This window comes from Balaenoptera physalus (genome assembly GCF_965194825.1).
Source record: "Balaenoptera physalus genome assembly, chromosome: 1".
Classification (NCBI taxonomy): domain Eukaryota; kingdom Metazoa; phylum Chordata; class Mammalia; order Artiodactyla; family Balaenopteridae; genus Balaenoptera; species Balaenoptera physalus.
In genome coordinates, this window is record NC_138882.1 from 151,499,401 (window position 1) to 151,524,079 (window position 24,679).

At 44.8% G+C, this 24,679-nt stretch overlaps 1 pseudogene across 1 annotated transcript; it reads left to right on the top strand.

The window, feature by feature from the left end:
• Positions 1–760: 760 nt before the first annotated feature.
• Positions 761–20,654, top strand: LOC309663475 (solute carrier family 25 member 3 pseudogene; annotated as a pseudogene). Its single transcript has one exon. The product of its transcript is annotated as a solute carrier family 25 member 3 pseudogene (transcript).
• The last annotated feature ends 4,025 nt before the right edge of the window (positions 20,655–24,679 follow it).

Sequence of the window (24,679 nt, forward strand, 5' to 3'; positions counted from 1 at the left end):
GTGGGTGTTGAGGGGAGATATCCTTCCCATCTGCAAAAGAAGAATGTTCGGTAAGGCCGGAAGCTGAGGGACTGGGCCTCCAACGCCAGGTTCCTGGTTCTCTCTGCCCATTCCCTCCATAGAACACTCTGTGGCCATGGAGATGACCATTACCATAAGCGGGCAGTTGAGTGAGGACTCCAGAAAAGCCTTTCAGGAAGGCAACGGTGCATGGCGACTCTTGGCCCTCTCACTCACCTCCTTATCTATTTACTTGCCTATTCATGTGTGTACTCGTGTTTGTACTTGTTGATTTATTTTTTTAGCCTCTTTGTAGAAGACTAAGCCGCTGAGCCGGACAGAAGCCACTTTAGGCACCGAAAGCCTGACCCATCAGCAAAAGTGAGACCTAGGGACCACTGACCGTTGGCTAAGAAGGGCTGAGGGGCGGGATTCCTGCCGTTACCCGAAACCCATTCACCCGACGGCATGAGGGCGGGGCGAAGGGCGGTCCTGGGGGTGAGGGGCGGGGCGATGCCCCTACTTAAAATTTCAGGAGCGGGATTGCAACCCCAAACAGTCCAGCCGATGGTAGGGGGTGTGCAGGTGCAGGGAGAACGCGACTGAAGCCCTGTGGGTGCCAGCCGGCCTGTCCCTCACCCTGACCTTTGGGTTGGCGGGCTCTCGGGGGTAAGTTCAGACGCATGCGCAATGCACCGGGGTCCCTGAGGGAGGAAGGAGCTCCGGCTGAGGGGAGTGTGTGACTAGACCGAGCTCGGCCATGTGTGACGCTGGCAGTTACCGAGCCCTGAAGGCGAGAAGGGCGGACCGACTCAAGGGCAGGCCCTGGGCGGCGGCTGCGGAGGAACCCAGCTATGAGTACGGCTCCACGAAGTACCTGCAGCTGTGCGGCCTGGGCGGGATGCTGAGCTGCGGGCTGACGCACACGGCCGTTGTGCCCCTGGACCTGGTCAAGTGCCGCATGCAGGTGGACCCCGGCAAGTACAAGGGCATCCTGAGCGGCTTTGGCGTGACGGTGCGGAACGACGGGCTGCGCGGCCTGGCCCGAGGCTGGGCCCCGACCTTCCTGGGCTACTCCCTGCAGGGCCTCTTCAAGTTCGGCCTATACGATGTCTTCGTATAGATCCGCTACGCGCAGCTCCTGGGCCAGGAGAAGGGCTACGAGTGGAGAAGTAGCCTGTACCTGGCCGCCTCGGGCCGCGGCCCCCAGGATGTACGGTGAGGAGGGCCGGTGGGCCTTCTACAAAGGCGTGGCGCCGCTCTGGATGCGGCAGATCCCCTACACCATGATGAAGTTCGCCTGCTTCGAGCGCACCGTCGAGGCGCTCTACGAGTACGTGATGCCCAAGCCGCAGAGCCAGTGCACCAAAGCTGAGCAGCTGGCCGTGACCTTTGCGGCCGGCTACATAGCTGGCGTATTCTGCGCCGTCGTGTCCCACCCGGCCGATTCCGTCGTGTCCGTTATGAATAAGGAGAAAGGCAACATGGCCTTTGAGGTTCTCCGCAACCTGGGGTTCGGGGCCGTGTGGAAGGGCCTGTTCGCCCGGATCATCATGATTGGCACCCTGACCGCGCTGCAGTGGTTCATCTGTGACTCGGTCAAGGTCTGTTTCAAGCTGCCTCGCCCTCCGGTCCCTCAAACACCCGAATCCCTAAAGAAGCGAAGTAGGCGTGGATTGGACGACTCCTGTGGCCACCGTTGGCCAGTATTTCAATTCAGTGCAGGACTGCATTCAAACAATACTAGTGTGTAGGATGTTAACGTTTGTGGAGAGGTGACTTAACGTGCAGACCGACTTTAAGTGATTGATTCCTTCTTTCTGGCAATCCAAGAGAATTGCAACCGTTTCTTTTGGGGGTTTGAACCATTATCTTTGGGGAGTCGGCATGGTTGCTTTAACTCAATAGCTTTTCAACAATCATAACGAAAAAATTCTTAACAGGAAGTAATGTTAGGTGATTTCGTGTCTCTAGATTACACCTTCTTCGATTCATCATTCGGTGGAGATTATCCAAGCATCACTACTGAATAGCCTACTACTGAGGTTTTAAGGTCAGCACAACTATGTGGGACAGAGAGCAAAGTAAAATTCTGCTACATGGTGCTCAACTCAGTAGAAATCGTGCACCTATTGAATAAAGGACCCATTCCGTATTTCCTGTTCATGTCCATTACAGGTAAAAATTATTAAACGTTAAATTGTGACTTACATTGCCTGATAGCTTAGAAAGCATTCACTGTTTTCAAAGAGCATGACATGAAATCTGCATTTTCTCATTTGGCTTTGTCCTATTCTCTTCCTGATGTTGCTGATTAGAACCTAGCTCACTCCAGGAAGTGCTACAATTGGATCAATGTGGAAAACCAAAATGAGATGAAGGGCAGGCTCTGGGAATACGTATGTAAAGAAAAGTCTCTGTTCTCTAAAGATTTCTTTTGTACAACTCAGCTTTCAACAGCCATACATCCAAAGAAAATCATACCACCCTGACATTTAAACACACACACAACCCTACAAATTCCAACAAATTTTGGTTAAATATTAAAGAATGGTTTTTGTGATTTTGAAAGGAAAAAATCTCACTTTTAATGTAACAAATGGCATTCATTTAATTTGGTAGATATTTCACTGATCTTTACAGTGGTTGAGGTTCATAAGATTTATTGAAGTTATAAGGCACGTTTTCAGTTTTCTGTAGCCTTCACGTCTCTGACTGGGGAAACTATAAAATTAGTGAAATTCTGTGAATTAGAGATGTTTGTAGAATGTGAGTAAGAAATAAACTTCAATATGATATTTGATATGATTTACCAAAATGTTACACAATTGCCCTAACAACTTGTATTAAAAACCACAAACTTAGGATATGTTAATGTTTTAACTATGTAATAGTAAACTGTTTGGTGGTTAACAGAAAAAAAGTGTCTAAGTATGTTTGAACTGTCTTGACTGGATAATAAAGAGCTTGGAGGAAAAAAGTCAGAACTTGTGAATGAGATGCAATGAAATTTATATTTAGCACTCCTATTTTCTTAGGGAGGATGCAGGAGACAGGTCATTATGTATTTTTAAGATACTTTCACTTTCCCTAGGAAGTTAGTGTCCATGTTTGTGGAAAAGAAAAGTTCTCAAGGAAGGAGAATGATAAATTTTGAGGAAATAAATTGTGCAGTTTCATTTTTGCAAAATTTTAAAACATATATTTTTGACTAGTGTTGTAAAATGTTTGTAGGAAGTTTCTTTGGTCAATAATTTATTAAGTAAATTGCTTTCTAATGTAATGTAATTTAAGGAATTGCTACAAAATCTATGGAGTTTCAAGAAAGTGGGAGACCGATTATTCTGGTCTGTGGTATTTCATGATTGTTCTGTTGACAACACCAGATAATTTCTGTAATATACAACGTGTATGTTTAGACAAGTATAATCTAAGGAGAACTGTTTGGCATGATTCTTACTGTCATGGACATGGTTGAGAGGATGGGTTTACTTCGTTTGGGTCAGCAGTTTTCATATTCAGTCCCTAGATTTCTTTTTTTTTTTTTTAATTAATTTATTTATTTATGTTTGGCTGTGTTGGGTCTTCGTTGCTACGCGCGGGCTTTCTCTAGTTGCGGCGAGTGGGGGCTACTCTTTGTTGCGGTGCGCTGGCTTCTCATTGCAGTGGGTTCTCTTGCTGCGCTTGTTGTGGAGCACCGGCTCTAGGCGCGCGGGCTTCAGTAGGTGGCATGCAGGCTCAGTAGTTGTGGCGCATGGGCTTAGCTGCTCCGCGGCATGTGGGATCTTCCCGGACCAGGGCTCAAACCTGTGTCCCCTGCATTGGCAGGCAGATTCTCAACCACTGCGCCACCAGGGAAGTCCCAGTCCCTAGATTTCTATTTGCCTTTTTTTGTTCATGGTAGTTTACAAATGTCTGAATAAATAGGGACCATGGTAGCTAACAATAAAGAATAAAACATAATTTAAGAAAGATAATGTGAGTTCAGAGTCATGAGGTGTTTTTTTCTAGTTACTATTCCTTTGAAACAATTTAAACTTCTATTCAGTGTTTTACCTTGTCTGTAATTACCACTCTGTGAAATCGTGCATATCTGTTAGAATTAGAAAAGCCATAGATTATGTCTGGTATTGTTAGACATTTTATATTCGTTTCCATGTAATCTCAATCTTTGAAGTAGTCCATTTTATATATAAAGAAACAGACTCAGAAGCTAGGTAGCTTGCTCATAAAGCTAATAATTGATACAGTCTGAATCAGAGTCCATATTTTCTTCATCACTCTAGCTCAGCACCTTGACATAACCAATGACTATACTTTTCATAAATTGCTTTTTCTAATACCTCAAAAAATATATTTTTTAAATCTTCTATTTGTATATACTATAAAAGTTTACTAATTTTGCACTAATGGAAAGTTTGTAATGTGTCTCAATTGTGAAAAACCTATTGTGTAATAACTTAGAAGTAATCAAACTGCAAAATACTTAAATACATTTAATTTAATATTTAAATTATTTCCTGCACCAGGTCAGTGCCTCATCCCTAACTTGAAGGGACTGATGATCATAAAAACAGTGATTTTAATTTTTAAAAAATTTGTGGTACTGCAGTTTCAACAAGAGGCTTTACCCTATCACATTCTCTAATTTTTTCCTCTACGCTTTAGTTCCTACAGCTAAAAAAGCTAGCTTGGGCTATTTATCTTTTCCCCAGGTGCGGATTAAAAGTAGCTTTTTCAAGTATTTGAGATTAATTTCATGATAGGGAGCTGTAATCTCATCCATTGATCTGTCTTTTGAGAAGTGAATAAAGAGAGTAGGTAAAATCTTGAAAAACAAAGGCCATATTTACATGTTAAACCACACTGATAAAGATTGGAAAGAATCAGAGTATTAATATCTTGAGTATTTTTCCTTGCTGTACAAGTGTGTCTTTAGAAAGTTTTCCTTTAGATCCTTTCAAAGGCAAGAAGAATTTTCTGAAGTCAGAAGATCACATTTTGACAGGCAACCATTCAATTAAAGTATGCTTGTTTTATGTGGTCTTAAAGATCAGTTATTTTTTAAATCATGAGCAAAGAACTATTTGAAAGGAAATTTAAATTTTAGTATTATTTATAAAGCTTTGTCTTGTTTTCCTGAATGCTATTATTTGGATGGGTCGGTGAGTAGAGAGGATGCTAACGATGTAATTATAACTAAGATTTGTTTGTATGTGTGTCCATTTTAGTTAGCATATTTTGAGACCATCAGTTATAGAGTATCCAAAATTTTAGAGGCAATTTGCTAATTCTGCCCATACCCCAGTCTATAACACTGTTGATCAACATCTACCATGTGCCAAGCATTGTTCTAGGCAGAAGAGTTCTCATGAGGAGCACAACGCATGGTCTTTGCCCTTGTGGAGCTTCAAGTCTAGTGGAAAAAAATTTACAGTTGTGCAAATGCTGCAAAGAAGTGTAGGGTGTTGTAAGATTGTACATCTAAGTGGCATTTGAGATGATACCTAGAGGATAAGTAGGAGGTAGACCAGCAAAGAGAAGATACACAGCACAGTATGTGCATTTCCCCTGAAGAAAGAGAAGGACTGATGGTTTTGAGAAACTAAGACTTCACTTTGGCTGGAGCCCTTCAGTGGCAGACAGCGTGATGTGAAGTGAAATAGGAAAAGTAGACAGGAAGACATTCACTGCAGGCTCTGTAGCTCTTGTTGAAGATTTGAACTTAGAGTGTTCTTAGAGCCATTGGAAAATCCCCGAAGGACTATGAGCATGAAATGACCTTCAGTTTGCTGTCTGGAGAGAAATGGAGCAGAGGGAGAGAGGTTAGTTAAAATGTTCTTGCTGGGGACTTCCCTGGTGGCCCAGTGGTTAGGAGTCCGCCTGCCAGTGCAGGGGACGTGGGTTCGAGCCCTGGTCCAGGAAGATCCCACGTGCCGCGGAGCAACTAAGCCTGTGCACCTCAACTACTGAGCCTGCGCTCTAGAGCCCACGAGCCACAACTACTGAGCCTGCGTGCCACAACTACTGAAGCCCACGTGCCTAGAGCCCGCTCTCTGCAACAAGAGAAGCCAAAGCAATAAGAAGCCCACGCACCGCAACGAAGAGTAGCACCCGCTCGCCACAACTAGAGAAAGCCCATGCGCAGCAACAAAGACCCAACACAGCCAAAAGTAAATAAATTAAATAAATTTAAAAAAAAAATGTTCTTGCTGTAATCCAGGTGAGAGAATGGTACCCTGGACTAGGATGATGACAAGTGAAATGTTAAAATACCATGAGAAGCCAAAAGGTGGAAACAACCCAGATGTCCATCAGTGGATGAAGAGATAAACAGATTATGATATATGCATGCAATGGAACATTATTCAACCATAAAAAGGAACGAAGTACTGATACATGCTACTACTTGGGTAAGAAAGAAGCCAGACACCAAAGGTCACATATTGTATGACTCCTTTTATATAATATATCAAAATAGACACAGAAAGCAGATTAGTGATTACCTGGGGTCGGGGTGAAGGGAATGGGAAGTGCTTATTTAATGGATATGAAGTATTTTCCCCTGGGTGATAAAAGAGTTTTGAAAGTGGAGAGAAGTGGTGGTTGGACATTGTGAAAAATTAAATGCCACTTAATTGTATACTTTTAAATGGTTGTGTGTTAAATGAATTTCATCTTCATAAAAAAAGCTATCATGTGATGCTTTATGCATAATAGCCCCAAAGTGGAAACAACCCAAATGTCCATCAACTGATGAATGGATAAAAATGTTGTATCCATACAATGAAATATTTTCACCATAAAAAGAGAATAAAGTACCATTTGCCGTAAAAAGAAACAAAGGAATAAAATATATGCTACAACATGGATGAACCTTGAAATCATTATGCTAAGAAGCTAGACACAGCCACACGTTTTATGATTCCATTTATATGAAATGTCCAGATTAGGCAAACCCATAGAAAGTAGATTAGTTGTTGCCAGGGGCTGGAGTGGGAGTTGAGGAATGGAAGGGAGGAATGAGAGTGACTGATAATGGGTATGGGATTTCTTCTTGGAGTGATGCAAGTGTTGTGGAATTAGTGGTGATGGCTGCACTATTTTGTGAGTATAGTAAAAGCTGTTGAGTTACACACTTTAAAAGGGTGGATTTCATGGTATGTGAATTATATCTCAATAAAGCTGTTATAAAAATATCATGAGACTATAAAATGCACCTTAAATATCTATTTCTTCCTTAAAGTACAGCCCTTACCTCTATCTTCCTCAATCAAGTTAAGACTACAGCTCCAAATGTAAACTGCTGTCTGTGACATGTTAAATTCTATATAAATGAGTAGGAAAAAATCCACCATGTTGTGAAGGCTGGAAATTGCCTCTAAGGAATGAAAAATCTCTTGGTTTCTAGTGACGCAGAGATGATTAATTTTGGAGAATCATCTCACAATGTAAGGTGTTGAGCCACCAACAATTTTGCCCTCTATTGTAAGGAAGAAAGGGGAACAGATGGATTTTGAGAAAAGCAGGTGTGTGTATAGTGTCCAGGAAAATCTCAGTTAACCAGAAACATTCAGGAATTGGTGGTTTAAAATCCCCTTTTGTTTGCAATCCTTGATTAATTTCTCTTTTATAATATACTGAATATGATTAATAATTTAGGGATTATTTTGTAAATAATTTTTTGTAAAGCCTCTGCACAAAGCTTTGTAAAGCCTCATGGGCCATCAGCTATGAAAATCAATGCTTGTTGAATAGCTATAGAAGGCGTAGGGCTTTTGTGGATGGATGTACACAGACTCTAGATATAAATGGATATGGATATGAGTATGCGTGTGGGTGTGTTTAATCCTCAGTGTTAGTTTGAAATCTTGTCATTTGCCTCTACTAAAACATAGAGTGAAGGAAAATATCTGGTTTACTCTAAGATTATTTATTGAGTATCTACTATATGATATTACCTCTGTTAGCTAGGTACTTTCACATGTTATTTTACTGTATTTTTACTTTGTGTTCTAGTATGTTGTTTCAAAAATTGGTGATTTCATGTCTAAACTATAGGTAGTCCTGTGAGTTACCACAGTGCTCCAAAATGGTAGGCTATTTCTAAGGAAATGATATTTCTAAATTATTATATTTTTAATATATGTATATCAGTATTTCTATCTTTCCTGCCATAAAGACATAAAACATGTTTTCAGAAAATACTAGTAAAAATTGGTATTCTGGAAAGAGATTCTGTGAGTTGAAAGAACTCTGCCCCTTTGCAAGGCTGGTAATTCATGTAATTGTCACAAATACACGTAATTGTCAGGCTTCAGACAGGAATCGGAGCTGCTGACAGGGTGATTGTTCGTTTTTAAGAGGATGGATGGAAACCTGGCAAAGAACCACGGTCCCTTCATCTCCAGTAGTGCTCGAATTCTGGCTGTAGTTACATCCTACTGCTAGATATGAGGATTTGTCACTGTAATCATTTTCTCATACCTTAATGTCTCCCCCGACCCTTACCAAGAATATAAAGCTTTTTGGTTGCGCTAAATCAGTTATCATTCATCTTATTTATCTGTGTTGTATTTTGAAACTTTTGCTTTTTTAGATCATTTCCTATATCTGATAAATGCTGTTACTAATATTTATAGCAACCATTTACTGTACCAAGCATTGTGCTAAGAACTTTACATACAATGTATCATTTATTTACAACCATTTTGTGAGTTTCTTACTTGTATAAGTTAGGATTTTTTTTTTTTTTTGGCTGCAAACAACTCAAAATCTATTACACAACAGGTTAAACCATAAAGAGATTGATTTTTTTTTTAAAGATTTTTTATTGATTGATTGATTGATTGATTGCTATGTTGGGTCTTCGTTTCTGTGCTAGGGCTTTCTCTAGTTGCGGCAAGTGGGGGCCACTCTTCATCGCGGTGCGCGGGCCTCTCACTATCGTGGCCTCTCTTGTTGTGGAGCACAGGCTCCAGACGTGCAGGCTCAGTAGTTGTGGCTCACGGGCCCAGTTGCTCTGCGGCATGTGGGATCTTCCCAGACCAGGGCTCGAACCCATGTCCCCTGCATTAGCAGGCAGATTCTCAACCACTGCGCCACCAAGGAAGCCCAAGAGATTGATTTGTAACAAGAAATCTGGAGACAGGCACACCAAGGTTGGTTCAGTAGATCAGTGTTGTCCCCAGGGACCTAGGCGCTCTTGGTCCTTCTTCTCTGCCATCTGTAGTGTGTCCGTGATGTTTCCCCTTGTGTTCAAGAGATGGCTGCCACCGTACCAAACATCACGTCTCAGCAACAGCATCCAGATCAGGAAGCAAGGAAGGCAAAGGCAGATGGGCTTTCTCTTCATGTGTCTCTCTTATCAGAGAGAAAAATCTTTCTCACAAGCTTCTGGCTGATTTCCCCTTTGGCTTCATAGGCCAGAATTAGGTCACATGCTTTCCTGTAGCCCCTATAAACCAATCACTGACAACAAGAACGGAGGACTTAGATCAGTGTGACACATCTGCGGGGATTAGGCACATGGGGTCCTGAACAAAACCAAGATTTTCTGTTGTCATTGTTGTTAGCAAGGAAGACGAGGTAAATGGCTGTTGGGTAGGCAACCAGGGTTTACCCTTATATTCTTTTCCTTTTTTCGCAAACGAGGCGACTGAGGCTCAAAGTAAGGTAAAACCATAGTGACAAAACCAGGATTCAAACCAGATTTGTCTGCCCCCAAAACAGTTTTGTTGTCACATTACTTGCTTTAGCTTGGAAATTGCTCTGAGACAGAGCTACTATAGATCATATCACAAGGGATTTATTACTGAAAGTGTCAGAAAAACTGCTTTCTAACAGCGACTAATCCATAATGAAGTCTCAAAACCAGGAATCTGGGCAATGGTGGTCCATGGATAATGAGATATGATTAAATCTAAAGTTTGCTATCATCATGCTCTGAAAAAGAGAAACCAGGTGAGAAGAAACACACAAAGAAACATCTTAAAAGAAAGCAAATGTTTGTAAACCTTTTTTATAGTCACCTTCAGTCTTTTCTTTCTGCACTTTTCTCCCCATTGACTTTCCAGAAATGGCCGATTTCTTTCAAATGCTGCGTACTAGAAAAATGCAAAGGATTCATCAGATGAACAAATTTCAAAGAGCCACTACCAATTTTTTTTCCTTAAGAAATACACCAAAAAAAAAAAAAATTGGTTCTGAAGAACCTAGGGACAGGACAGGAATAAAGACGCAGATGTAGAGAATGGACTTGAGGACACGGGGTGGGGGGAAGGGTAAGCTGGGACAAAGGGAGAGAGTGGTATTGACATATATACACTACCAAATGTAAAATAGATAGCCAGTGGGAAGCAGCCGCATAGCACAGGGAGATCAGTTGGGTGCTTTGTGACCACCTAGAGGGGTGGGATAGGGAGGGTGAGAGGGAGACGCAAGAGGGAGGCAATATGGGGATATATGTATATGTATAGCTGATTCACTTTGTTATAAAGCAGAAACTAACACACCATTGTGAAGCAATTATACTCCAGTAAAGATGTTAAAAAAAAAAAAAAAGAAATACACCAAGCATCCAATTTGCTGCTGATAAATTCTCCGTAAGTAGCATTATAATTAAGCACACACAAAACCATTCTGTGTTTCCAAGAATACAGCTGGGCTGGCCCTGAATCGGTGATAGCGCATGGGCACCGAGTGGCAGCGTTCCATTGCATCTCAACTACCATGTACCTTCTTTGTGCAGCGACCAATCTGTCTCTCCCCCCACACATCCTCTGAATCACAGGCCATTGCCCATTCACCCCGTGTCTGTCACTGAGCAAGCTTATTGGGCACCTTCACTGAGCCTTGAGACTGGCTGTCCTGCTTCCAGGTTCTAGTCAGAAACAATGGCAGGAAACTGAAGTGGTACACCTTTCTCTGCATGAGTCCCCACCACCTCAGACGCCCGGACTTGGCCCTCGGAAATGGAACAATGGTCTGCGGCAAAACTGGGGAAAGAGAGACAGTGGAGGGCGGGGTGGCAGGAAAGGGTGGAGCAATCAGACCAGGCTTCCAAGCCTGGCTTCACCACTGGCTTTTCATGGCTTTGACAGGTTACCTTACCTCCCCAAGTCATAGTTTCCTCATATGGAAAATGGGGAACCACAGCACCTACCTTGAAGACTGATTGTGAGAATTAGCAATAAATCATGTAAAACACATGGTATAAAATAAAAGCTCAGTATATTATAGCACTTATTATTTTACCAGTCCCTTAGTAAAGGAAGGCGGTTAGCATGGAAAGATTTAGCCTGTGTTGTGTTGTATTGTTGTTATGGCTGTTCTTGGTTATATACAGGATTTATTTGCTTTAATTTTTAATGCATCATAAAGTACATAACCCTTTGTGGGAAATGCAGTGCGTAGGGAAATGAAAAGCAAGTAGCCTAGTCTGTTGTGAGTATAGAAGCCGACGGGGGCAATCCCATGTCTCCCTGGCCCCTAGGCAAACAATTTCTTTCACAAGTGTGTTTTTGGTATGCAAATCACTCTATGCAGATTTCTGTGTGCAAAATACAACATAGAAAATGGCCCTCTTGCCAAGGGAGATAGGAGATGTTGGCTGCCATCAAATGAATTAGCTGCAAAGTTTAGATTCCTTTTCCTACTGCTCTTTCTAACAATGTATGGGGTGAGCATATTTTTGGCACATTAAACTGAATTATTTTGGCTTTAGATTGTGTGTTCTTGTGATAAAAGTGTGTTTGTTGAAGCCTGCAACTACGTTTTGAAGGCATAATAATGTTTAGTGGTATTTAATTTAGCATTTCACAACAGTGTGCCACCTCCAGTCAGTAAAAATGCTTGTTCTGAAGTCACAGATGGCTTCTGTCTGAGGTTAGGCTGCTAGTCTCCATGTACTTCCTACTTTTCTGTGTAGATTTGTGCTTATTAACAGATTTAAGTTTATATTTTGGAAAATGTTTTCTCCCTAATTAATGGATGTCTTAGTAAGTGAAAGGAATACATTTAACATTAAAATCATCTTTTTCTTTGGGTGAGCATGGGAATCCAGCACTTCATTCACAAGGCCGTATTTTATCATCCAGGCAGAATAATAATATGTCTCTTTTATGGTGTTTCTCACCATTTTCAGAGTCTTTTCCTTTTGGCTCCTCTTGTGAGCTAATGGAAGGAGGTGAAGCAAAGCCTTTGTCTGAGGTCACGTGTTAACAGACAAGCCCAGGGCTGGGCATTTTGTTTTTCCTGATCATGCTCAGGGAAAACTGCAACTGCAGGCCAGTGGCCCCAACTTTCCCCTCTTTCCTCTTCTTTCCTTTCCCTTCCCCCAACCATTTTTTGCTTGTTCTGAAAATTTCAAACTTGCCAAATGAGACACTCATTAATTTTACAAAAACAAAGTCTAAATTAAAGGCATTTTTCAAAGCAAAGTACCTCATCAGAGAGAGAATGACAAGTGTAGCTTACTTCTATTGGACATCCGAATGGCTGGAAAAGAGAGAGGAGATAATGTCTTCACTCACTCATTTACTCATTCATACATTCAGGCATGCGTGCGTGCATTCATTCATTCAACATCGTGCTTAGCACCTGTCAGGCATTGCCCTAGGCACAGGAACACAAAGATGAAAACAGTCCCAACCATTGAGTTCACTGTCTGTCAGGGAAGATAGATATGTGTTAACAAACCGACACTGGCGTTGATTCCCCAACAGAATTATGTACAAATATAAAGGTGGTACAAAATGGGATCATTAACTCCATCAGTCTTGTAGTAAGGAAACACTTTTTGGAAGAGTTACATCTGAACAAGATTTTGAAGGATGACTAGGTGTTCTCCAGGTCGGTGGGAGTGTGGAGAAGAAAGAGCACTTGAGGTAGAGGGAATAGTAAGGATGAAGCACGGAGGCCTGAACCAGCAAAAGATGGGGAAGATTTTCATCAGAGAAATTTCTTTGGCTTAAGAACAGGGAAGGAGGGAGGTATGGCAAATATTCTCAACATCTCGTAGATCTGCTTCCCCCTTTTATTTCTACTTCACTACACGTGCAAGTTACTTTATGGCTTGTCCAAATTATTGCCATAGGCTGGTCTTGTTGCCTCTAGCTTCTTCCTTCCTTAACACAGAAGAATACTTCAAAGGCCCTGCAGTATTCATCCTACCCACGTCTGTTCCACTGGGCAGAAAATAAAGCCCAAGCACCTTACCCCAGACCATCTGAGACCTGTTATGACATGGTTCCTCCTGGCCCCTGGCATTGATCGTTCCCGCGCCACTGCCCATGCCTCACACTGTCTCTCAGGTCCCAGGCTCCAAGCCTGACCTGCCTGCTTCTACCTCCCTTCCTTGCCCATATCAGTCCCACTGACCAGGCTGTCCATCCCTCACTGATCTTCACTTTAGTCCTTCAAGAGTTAGCTCAGGGACACTTTGGCTGGCTGGAACTGGCTCCATCCTCTGTCTGCCAATATTGTGTCAGAGACTAAACAGGTTTTGGAGTCCCAAGATGTGGGTTCCAATCCTGGCTCTGGCTTTAGACAAGTTTCTGAGACTCAGTTTCTCCAACTGTAAAAGATGATGGTTTACCTTGCACAGTGGTTTTAGGATTAACAGAGCACATTGTTTGAGTGACTGACACACAGTCAGTCCTCAGACATTAGAGCTATTATTATTGTTATAATTTAACCTCTTTGTGAAATTCAAACAATTGTAACTACCTTTTTTTCTTTTTAAAATTATTTATTTATTTATTTGGCTGCGCTGGGTCTTAGTTGCAACACTTGGGATCTAGTTCCCTGAACAGGGATGGACCCCTGGCCCCCTGCATTGGGAACGCGGAATCTTAACCGCTGGACCACCAGGGAAGTCCCGTAACTACCTTTCTAATTTGCCACGAGGATCGTATAAACTGATGAGTATGAAATTTCTGTAAACTGAAAAGCCCTTAGATAAAGCTAATTATGATTTTTATCTCCTATTAGTGGATTTTTATCTACTATTTGTGTCTCCATTTATGTACTCATTCATCTTTTAATTCATTCTTCCATTTACTCATTTAACAGTAAGTAAATTCCCAATATTTGGTACATTGTAAGCTCACCATGGAGGATATAAAGATGAATTTGAAATGCCCCCAAAGAGTACAGGCCTTATGAGAGAATCAGACAGGAAGGCAGTCACATCTAAAACCAGGTGGGGAACCCAGGGACCAATATGACTATGGAATATGGGAAGGCTGAGAGCTCAGGGATGAGTTCCAGAAGAGCAACCCTGTGCTTGGGTCTGGATGGATGTTACGAGTTGGGGAAGGGTGTGGCAGGCTGAGGGAACTGGGTCAACCTGGGCCGGGAGTGTGAGACCACTTAGGGTGTCGGGGAACTGCGGTGAAGGCAGGCATGGCTTTCAGTCATCCTTATCCCCCCGCAGTCCCTGCAGCACACAGGGCCCAGAGCTGCGCAGTAAGTCATGATGGGATGTTCCCCAGTGCAGCGAGAAAAGCCGCCCCGGCCACCATGCCAGCTGTGCCCCCAGGTCCCCCAGAACTCTCCCTCACGGCCCTGAGGGTGGAGGTGGCGTGTTTTTGCCAAGGAGCTGCAACATCCATCGTGTAATAATATGAGTCAATGGGAAAATAGGGTTTGTGTTACAGAATTTTGCTTTGAGTCAATTATGCTGAAATGTATATAGTTACAAACTGAGGGACAGTCTGCCCTTTAAAGTCTGTGGGACAAGGGCGACACCATGGAGGTGTTAAAATAAACATTAAGTTCACGATCAAAAAATGGGCTATAGGGCACTGACTATAAATTGTCAGAGGTTGAGGATTAATGACCTTTTCTGCCCCATATGTGGAGAAATAAATGCTTAGAGCAGAAACATGCAGAATTCAGACAGGCCTGGTACTATGTTACTACCACCCTCTGAAATAAGGTTTTGAAAATAAACACTTGAAAGTCTGCCCAGATTGTTGTAATCTTATTAATCTAACAAAGAGACTCAGTAAGTGCCTCAACCAGGGGGATGGTGTTTACCATGTAATTTGCAACAAGCTGATAAACACACCCTTGCCCCACTTGCAGAAAACTCTGATGCTCCCTGCAAAGAAGCAGTTGGCAGGAACACAGTAATAAAGGATTAGAGACCCAAAAGCCACGGTTTAGGTCCTGAGTAAATGTTTGTTCATCTCCCCTACACCCCAGCCTCCCAGCCCCCTGCCATTTCCAAGTTCAGAGGTACAGTGTGTGGTTCATCCCAGTCTTGCCCTCCTAAGGGTTCTGCCACGATGCTTCGGCCCTTCAGAGCAGTCTGCCAAGATCTCCCTATGCGGGATTTCTGCCCTGGGGTCTTGCTGGGCAACTCTGAGGTCATCCTGGGTTCTTTGGTGGATTTGGGGGCTGGCTTCTCTCCACAGTCTGGGGGGATTGCAGAGGGCAGTGCTCCCTCCCCCAGTCTGTAAGGGCAGTGTTATTTGACAACACCGGTGAGCATGGCTCCTCATAGGGTTCTTGGTTGCGAATCACAGGACGACCTCTGGCTAACTCAGCAGAAAAGGTATTTATTGGAAGAATAGTAGGCAGGAGCTAGGCAGGCTAGGCAGCCGGGGTCATGCCAACTTACCACAGGCAAAGTCTGGCTGCCCCATCACACAGCCCAGCCACCCCTTCCTCAAGTCCACCAGCTCTGCAAATCATCTCTAAGCATGGTCAGAACATTTGTCTGGCTCCCTCAGGACTAAGATTCCAGGAGGGGGCATGCATTTGGCTGCCCCCAGACCCAGCTTCCGCCTTCTTTGTGCAGGGTAAGCCCTGCCTGCCACCAGGACCCACACAAAAGGAAGAGATTTGGAGGTTGGATGGTCAAACAATGAAAAATATCCACTCACTCTTCTGAATAATAATGGCTAACACGTTCTGAACACTGTGTCAGGCCCTTTAGATCAGCGGTCCCCAGCCTTTTTGGCACCAGGGACTGGTTTCATGGAAGACCATTTTTCCACGGACTGCGCTGGGGGTGGGGTTTGTTCAAGCTGTAACGCGAGCGATGGTGGTTCAGGCCGTAACGCGAGCGAAGGGGAGCGGCAGATGACGCTTTGCTAGCTCGCTCGCCCGCTGCTCACCTCCTGCTGTGCGGCCCTGGGGTGTTGGGGACCCCTGGTCTAGATGGATGAACTCATTGAATCCTCACAACAGGCCCATAAGAAAGGGCTCCATTTTACAGAGGAGAAACTGAGACATGAAAAATTGAGTTAACATGCCGAAGCCCTCGCAGCTAGGAAGCCACGGAACTGTGAGTTAAGCCTCACCGTGGGGTTTGGACAGAAGTCAGTCACTGTCCGCAGAGGCTCTGGAAAGCTACGTGTAAACCTCACCTGAGATGAGCCTCTCGCAAATAAGCCGGCTCACCCAGTTTGCTCCTCTAACCTGCTCTCCTTCCTGTGTTTTGCTCTGCTTCCAGGCCCACCTGCTCCCTCATCCACCTTGTCTATCCAGGCTCTCGCCCCCATCTGTTTATGCAGGACCCCTCTCTTACTTAACGCTCGTTCAAAAGAGTGTGTGGCCCACTCTGGAAATGCACTAGGACATCAAATGCCAGGATTAATTCTATGTGATGAATTCTTCCACTATATTTTAAAAACGGTTTCTCCTTACGAGGGTCTGTTCCAGGATCTGAATCACTGAGTAAAAAAGCATATTAACCTTTACAAATCTAATAGTCCTAATTTAAAAAAAAATGTGTCTTATCAATGAGTAATTGTAACATGTATAGCAATAGAATTTGACATTTAGGGATTTCTATTATTTTTCAAGATTGGCATGCTTGGAATCTTGTACATGGTGGCACGTGATCAATATTTGCTGTATTAAGGAATGAGAACCAGAGGACTGTCACTCCGGTAATTGCAGCCTTTATTGAAAGATTGACATTCTCTTTGTGAGTATGTTACAAACAAAGCCTCATTTTCAGTCTTAAAATACCCTAAAATATTAGTCTTTTATTTCCCCATTTCTTACCTCCTTTTAGATTACTGATTACCTCCACTTGCACTGTTGGGAAAGGGTTTTTTCTTTAGAGGTACTTTTAGTGACACCCCCCCCACCCCCAAACACACACACACCCACACACACAGCATGAGAGAATTCGTCACGTTTCACGCCATGACTGAAATCTAAATACGACTATTTAGATTCTGAAGCTACCAGGCAAGAACGTGTGTGTCAGTTTGTCTTCTTCTGCAGAGCCCGTATCCCACTGTGATTTCTCAGCAAGACATCATAATTATCCATAATTGTAGTGGGCACAGCAGTCAGATAGTGTCTGAACATTAAAGCCATCCTTCTAAAAGCAAAATATCAGTACAGTGGGACACAGCACGCCATGTCTTTGCAGGCCCGAGTTGTGGTTAGAAGGTACCCGACCAGCTCCTTCAACTCCACTCTGAATAAAGTTTCTCAAGCGACAATGGGCCAATGCTTTAGAAATAAATTTGTTTTGAATAAAAAGCGATTTAAGATGTAAGACTCCAGGAGTGACCCAAAAAGGAAGGGAAAGGCCTCAAGCCGCCTTTCCCTAAATCGGGATGACTGAATTCGTTTCCACCAGCTTGAGCCTTTCCTGAAGGCGGTGAACCAGAGCACGTGCAGTCCCCCTCGAACAGCTTATCAATCTCCTGCCGCAAAAATGAATCAGGGCTGCGACCGGCTCCTCATCCCGCTTCCCCTCGGCACAGCACCTGCCGGCCTGCGTTAGGAGTGAGCGAGGCCCGCACAGATGGAGGTCCACGCCTGGCGCTGGGGGCCTCAGGAGGAGAGGAGGAGCCTTCACAGCTCACGCTGCTCTCCTCCCAGACCCTACGGCTCACGCGCCCTCGGGCTGGTCTGTCACATCCTGTTGTCAGCAGCAGAGCAGCCGGCAGATGTGTGGTGCTCAGACCACAGAGACGGTGTCACAGCGGAGCTGCTCCCGGGCCGTGTTCCTGTGAGAGGGTAACAGTGTCTCAGCAGCTGCAAGCCTGGCCCTGCCGCTGGTTGTTTAGGGGGCTTGCCTCTCCCAGGGGTCTAAACCCCATAAAATCAGTCTCCCTAAAACTTCTCTAAGGTTGCTGTGCACATTGCAAATTCCTTGGGGGTAACTACCTGGCCCGTCGGGGTGAATTAAACATCTCGTGTGTCCATGGAAACCTCTGTGGCCCAATAGCAGTGATCCTTTTTTCTGCCTGGACAGACTGACGGTCCCTGGGCCTCCCTGTGGGCAGATAGACCTGGGGTCAGCAGCTGTGCGTTCCGATTCCAGCACAGCCACCCGGGTGGGTTCCCTAACCCATCCAAGCCTCGATTTCCTCACAGGAAAAGTGGGGATAATAGTACTCACCTCCAGAGGTGGTTTTGAAGCTGAGAAGTGCACACGCACAGCACCTAGCATGGCACCTGGCACACTCCAGGTGTCCTATTTACTGGACTTGTCTATTGTCAAGATCTTTAAAAAGGTGGCCAGTGTGACACATTTGAGACACTGCCCTGAGAACAGAAACAGAGATGGCCATCAGGGAGAGAGGCCTCCCCTACTCCCGAGTGCACGGGGAATTCTCCTTTCCCTGAGCTCTCCAACAGTATTTAAACTCCCAACCAGGCCCTGGCACGTGGACCTAAACTCCATCGTGGGTGAGCTTCACTTGCCCTGTGAGAGAGCTTGCAATCTGCCCTATGACCACTTCTCTTAAAATTTCTCTCCTTTTGTGTGTTCTCCTTTCATAGTTGGCATTAATGGCTTCAAAGAGCCGGAAGGGACCTTGGTGATCACCTGGGTCGTGGGCAGAGTAACAAGGGCAGTGGCAGAGCTGTGGGTGATATCCCTGCACTCCTGGTCCAGCACTCCTTCTGTTCTCCACTCGGTCCTGGGCATGCGTGTCCTGAAGTGTGGTTGCCCAGGGAAACACTTGCTCAGCTGAGCTGCCCTTGCTGATCCAGCAGCACAGCCAGCCTCTCGCAGGAAAGAAGAGGGGCAGCAAACGCTGTGCTTAAAGCAGCTGTTTTGGGGTCTGGCCCCTGTTCACTGTGGAGCCCCCTAAGGTTGAACACGGGTCATCCTGGCATCAACAGTTACTGTCTGGAGAAGTTAATGACATGAGCCTCATCTGTAGCTTCCTTCAGATCCTGGAAATTTTATTGTCTGTGAATGTGTCCTGGCCCCATGCTCCCTCCTCACCAGGCCCAGACTCCAGCCTCACACCTGTGCCCCAGTCCTTCCCCGCACCCTCCTGGCAAACCAGACCCTGGGACAGTCCAAGGGTCTCCCTCTTCCATGCCTACCCGGGTCACTGAGCACTGCTGGCTTCTCAGCACTTCTGGACGTTCAGAACTGTCATTCTCCCCATTCCACCCAACCTCCAGTTCAACCCCTCACTCCTCTCCTGAACCTTCTGTCCACAGCCCTGTCCCCTGGCTCCAGCTCTCCCTGGGAAATTTCAACCTCTGTGTTCCAGGGCTAAACTGCTGGCACCACCAGCCACTCTCCGGGAGTCCCTTCCCACAGGCTATCCATTCTCTCTTCTGAACAGGTCTTGATGGGCTACCTTCTCTATCACGCTGGTTCAGGTCACGGTCACCTTTGGTCTTGGTTCCTACACTAGCCTCCCAGGCACCCTGCCCCCAGCCTCACCCCCTCCTCTAGTTCTCCCTCTACTCTGAATGGGTTATCTCTGCAAGTCAGACCTCCTTCCCCCATCCATGAACTTCAGGGCTCCCCTATCCCCCTGGGGGGAATCTACCCCTGGCTTTGGCAATATATCATGACCCTCTGTGATCTGGTCTCTGCCAACCACTCTAGCCTAGGTCTTCCCTTTCTACCCCTCTGACTTCCTGGGTCCCTCCTCCTGCAGGTTCCCTGTCTTGCAGGCCTACCTCCCCTCCCAGCCTCCTTCTTCAACTGGCTGACTCCTCACCATCCTTCCAGACCCAGCTCCTGCATTGCCATCTCTGGGGCCAACCTCAACCTCTGGGGTTAAGGTCACAGCCCCTAACTGTCCTTCTTTCTAGCCTGGATCTTAAGGCGCTATTGCTGTCTGTCTACACATGTCTCCCAGACAGCTAGAGTGTTGTTCCAAGACAGGGCCATGCCCCTTCACCTCTGGCTCCCCTGAGCCTAACAGATGGGCAGTCAGTGGCTAACTTGCAATGGAGCTCAGGCTAGGATGTGAATACCCAACACCCATGCTTCTGGCCTGGGCAGACAGAATGATGTGCCCTGCTCATGTGAAAGGACCCTATCTCCAACTTCATCTCCTACTCCTCTTCAACTCTGGTGACAAGAGCAGGGCTGCAGGGTCATCTAGCTTCAAATACTGACTCAATGACTTACTAGTTTGGGGACTTTGGGCAAGACACTTAAACTCTCTGAGCCTCAGTTATCTCATGTGTAAAGTGGAGTTGATGATGCCTGCCTCGTAAGGTTCTGATAACAATTAAATAAGGTGATGCAAATAAAGACTTAGTAAGGTCCTGCACATAGTAGATACTTTAAAGTGGGGGATATTATCCCAGTGGCTTTTTTGGTAAATACTTTAAAATTAAATGCAATAAGACTGTTGTATTATTGCATTAGCTATAGAAACATACCAGGGGGTGATGGAGTGAGCACTGGGATAGGAAAAAAAAGATCCTAGTTCTACCTCTGTCACCAAACCAACGTTCTCCATGGCTTAACAAAAGGGGGGAAGATTTGATTAAATTGGTAACTAGGTTCACTCCCAGCTCACAGATCAGCTGATTTTAAGATTCTTTGATTCGACAATTTTATGAATTACCATGTGTAGCCTGAGGCTCTATTGAGGTTTTTTAAGGGGAAATGCATTCAAAACTTAATTCTATTGAAGGGCAAAAGACCAGCATTGGAAGGCCAAGTCAGGTGGCAAGTCCTTACCTACAAATATTTCCCACCCACATGAGAAGGTGACTTTCCTCCTGAGGGGTTCAGAGGCAGTGATGCTCAAAATGGCCATTTGTGAATCCCAACAAAGCTCAGCATTCCAGCAGTCCCTGTGAAGGGCTGGCAGAAGCTGATGTCTGCAAAATACAGCCTTCTAGATGAAATTTGCAGGGAAATAAAGCCTTCAGACATTACAGTGTTTTCAAATATCATTATTACTGCTCTATAAATGTCACACGCCCACAGTGTATCAGGTGCCACATGGGAGATATTGGAGTCGGTTGGAGGTTTTCTTAAAAGACACATAACAGTACTGTATGCCAGTCATCTTAGTTAGTACTTATGTACATGCTGCAGAAGCAAAGATTAGCTGTGTCAATATGTATAGAAAACCCTCACAAAAGAGAGTCTGTGGGATGTGTATTATCTGCACTTATGATCAAAAGCATTTGCCTAATTTTTTTACTTCTTTAAGAGCTATTTCACCCATAAATTACAGAAAGGTTGGAGGAGTGAGGAATTATTACAGCAATAATCAGGGGAAAATTATCAGAGATCCCTGGGGTCTCCTACTGGGAGTAGTTCAGAGCCTCTGCAGCTAAAAAGAGCAGTTCCAGACCTGTGAACAGCAATTAACCCTTCCATTTGCTTTTAACTAATGGGATTCAAACATAGTTCATTCCTTTTCAATTATCCTCACCAGCATACCAAAAGGGAAATTGCTTGGAGGAAAAAACATTTTTGATAAGAGACATGCAAGAGAAAAAACTACTCTCACTAATATGATTCCAAGTGCAAATTTACACATGAGCACTATGCATATAACCAGTCAGCTGTTTTAGTATCTGGGTATATGGACTGAATTGTTTCCCCTCCTAAATTCATATGTTGAAGCCCTATCCCACAGTGTGATGGTATTTGGAGATGGGGCCTTTGGGAGGTATTTAGGTTTAGATGAGGTCATGAGGATGGATCCCTCATGAAGGGATTAGTGCCCTTGTAAGAAGAGACACCAGAGAACTTGCTTCCTCTCTCTCTGCCATGTGAGGGCACAATGAGATAGTGGCTGTCTACAAGTCAGAAAGAGAGGCCTCTCCAGAAACTGACATCCTAGCACAATGATCTCAAACTTATAGCCTCCAAAACTGTGAGAAAATAAGAAGCATCTGTTGTTTAAGCCACCCAGTCTATGGTATTTTGTTATGGCAGCCTTAGCAGACTAATACAATGTAGTTCTTACACTCTCAGCTTTCATCTTAGACAGTGATGAGATAAAAATTCAGGATTACATTAAGCAAAGAGCCACATTCAGTGACTATGTAGGCAGTGAGGTTATTGCCTTTGACAGGCTGGTAGGGGTGGGTACCGCCATCTCCCTATTTTCTTGATAGAGCTGGTTGTTATGGACTGAAAGGATGTGTGACTATCTGTTGGGGACTCAATCCAGAGCTAAAAATATGAAATTGTCCAATAATTTGGAGAACAGAGAAGTACTAAACAGCCTAATGCCAGCAAATGGTTTGAAATTGGGAAGCAATATTGTGGAGTCCCAGCAGGTGGAGGGCAGGGAGAGGGAACAACTTAGTTTATTGTGAATTGCATTTCTCTTTACTGCACAGTTTTATTTTTAATTGCAAAATGTCTGGTTGAGCAGTTATTACTGAAATTTATTTTTGTAATAAAAGCTCTCTGTTAAATCACAGTTTTATTAACAGTGACGTGAACTGGATTTTGCTGTAATATATAAGATGCTGAAGTGCTTTTAAATTTTTGAAAAAAAAAAAAAAAACTACAGCCCACCCCAAATCTTAATATGACTGTTAGGCAGAAAAAACAGTGACCTAATTGGATTGTCTGAGAACTCATGAGGTACCTGTGTTGAGCATGCTGAAGGCTTGGTTGGCTTCAGGAGCCTGGTGTTCTGGTCAATTCGACCCCAAATAGCTATGTGCCCTGGGACAAGTCCCTTCCCCTCTCTGGGTCTTAGTTTCCTCATGTGTTCAAAACAAAACACAAGGAAGCTGAACCTTTCTGCTCGTACATTCTCCTCAGGAATGCCGTCCACTCAATAGCAGGCAGCCCTGAAAGATAAATCCCCAGACCTGGCAGAAAATGAAGGGTTAGGGACAGAATTGAAACGTCAAAACCATTTACCCAGGTATGGAGCCCCCTGTTTGTCTCCAGGTCACGGGAGGAAGGGCCCAGGCTGAGCTACTGCAGGAAGCCTGGCACAGAGGTGCCCCCTGGACTGGTCACTTGGGCACTAGATGAGGACTCTGTGCTCCTGGAAGGGCTGGGCAGGTGCCAGGGGAGCCCACGGCACAGCGCGGCTCCCCCCACCCCAGCCTGAGCCACTCACGGCAGCCACTGAGGCCGGCCTGAGAAGCAGCCGGGAAAAGCTCCAGCTGCCCTCCCTCCAGCGGGGCTGGTGAAAGTCGGGGTTTGGGGGTGTATCCTTTCGCTAGGGCTGCCATGACAAGGTGCCACAGATGGGGTGCCGTCAACAACAGAAGTGTATTTCTCACGGTTCTGGAGGCTGGAAGTCTGAGATCAAGGTCGGCAGGGTTGGTTTCTTCTGTCGCCTTCTCCTTCTGTCTTCACATGGTTTGCCCTCCGTCTGTCTGTATCCAAATATCCTCCTCTTATAAGGTAGATTAGGGCTCACCCTAACTACCTCATTTAATGTAACCACGTCTTTAAAGACTTTATCGCCAAATACAGTCATACCCTGAGGTGTTGAGGGTTAGGACTTCAACATATAAATTTGTGGAGGGAAACATGATTCCGCACATGACCGGGGGCTGCTGATACTTTAGTTTGATAGGGACCCTGTATTAGCTTCCCAGGGCTGCCGGAACAAATTACCACAGACTGAGTGGCTTAAGACAACCAAAATTGATTTTCTCTGGAGGCTTGAAGTCTGAAATTAAGGTGTTGGCAGGGCCATACTGTCTCTCCAAAGGCTCTCATAGAGGCTCCTTCTTTGTCTCTTCCAGCTTCTGGTGTTTTCTGCCCATGCTTGGCAGTCCTTGGCTTGTAGACACATCACTCTGATCTCTGTCTCCATCTTCACGTGACGTTCTCTCTCTGTGTGTCTGTGTCTAAACTTCCCTCTTCTTCTAAGGCTTACCCTAATCTAGTCTGACCACACTTAACTTGATTATACCTGCAAAGATCCTATTTCTAGGGAATTCTCTGGCGGTCCAGTGGTTGAGATTTGGCGCTTCCATTGCCGGGGCTCAGTTTCAATCCCTGACTGGGGAACTAAGATCCCGCAAGCTGCGCGGTGCAGAAAAAAAAAAAAAAAAAAAAAGGCCCCATTTCCAAATAAGGTCACATTCACAGGTCCTGGGAGGTAGGACTTGATCATATCTTTTTTAGAGGACACAGTTCAACCCACAACGGGCCCCGTCTCCATATGCCCCTGCCCTCCTGCCCTCAGAGCTGCTCAGGGACCATTACTTTGCTTGAAGGTTCAGGAAGGGTGCTAACTGGCTCCCCTTGTCCGATGCTTTTTTAAATGCCCAATGTCTTTCTCTTTTCCCAGTACCTTTTCTCTCTCTCTCTTTGTCTCTTTTCTCTTTTCTCCCTCTCCCCCCTCTCTTGTCCTCCCAGGTTTTTGTCTCTCTGCTCTGCCTCTCTCTCCCCTCACTTCCCACTCTCCTCATCCCGGCCCCTCTCCCACCCCACCCTCCTTGCTCAAGTATCTGCCCAGAGGACACCATTTTTTTCTCAGATGTGATGAGC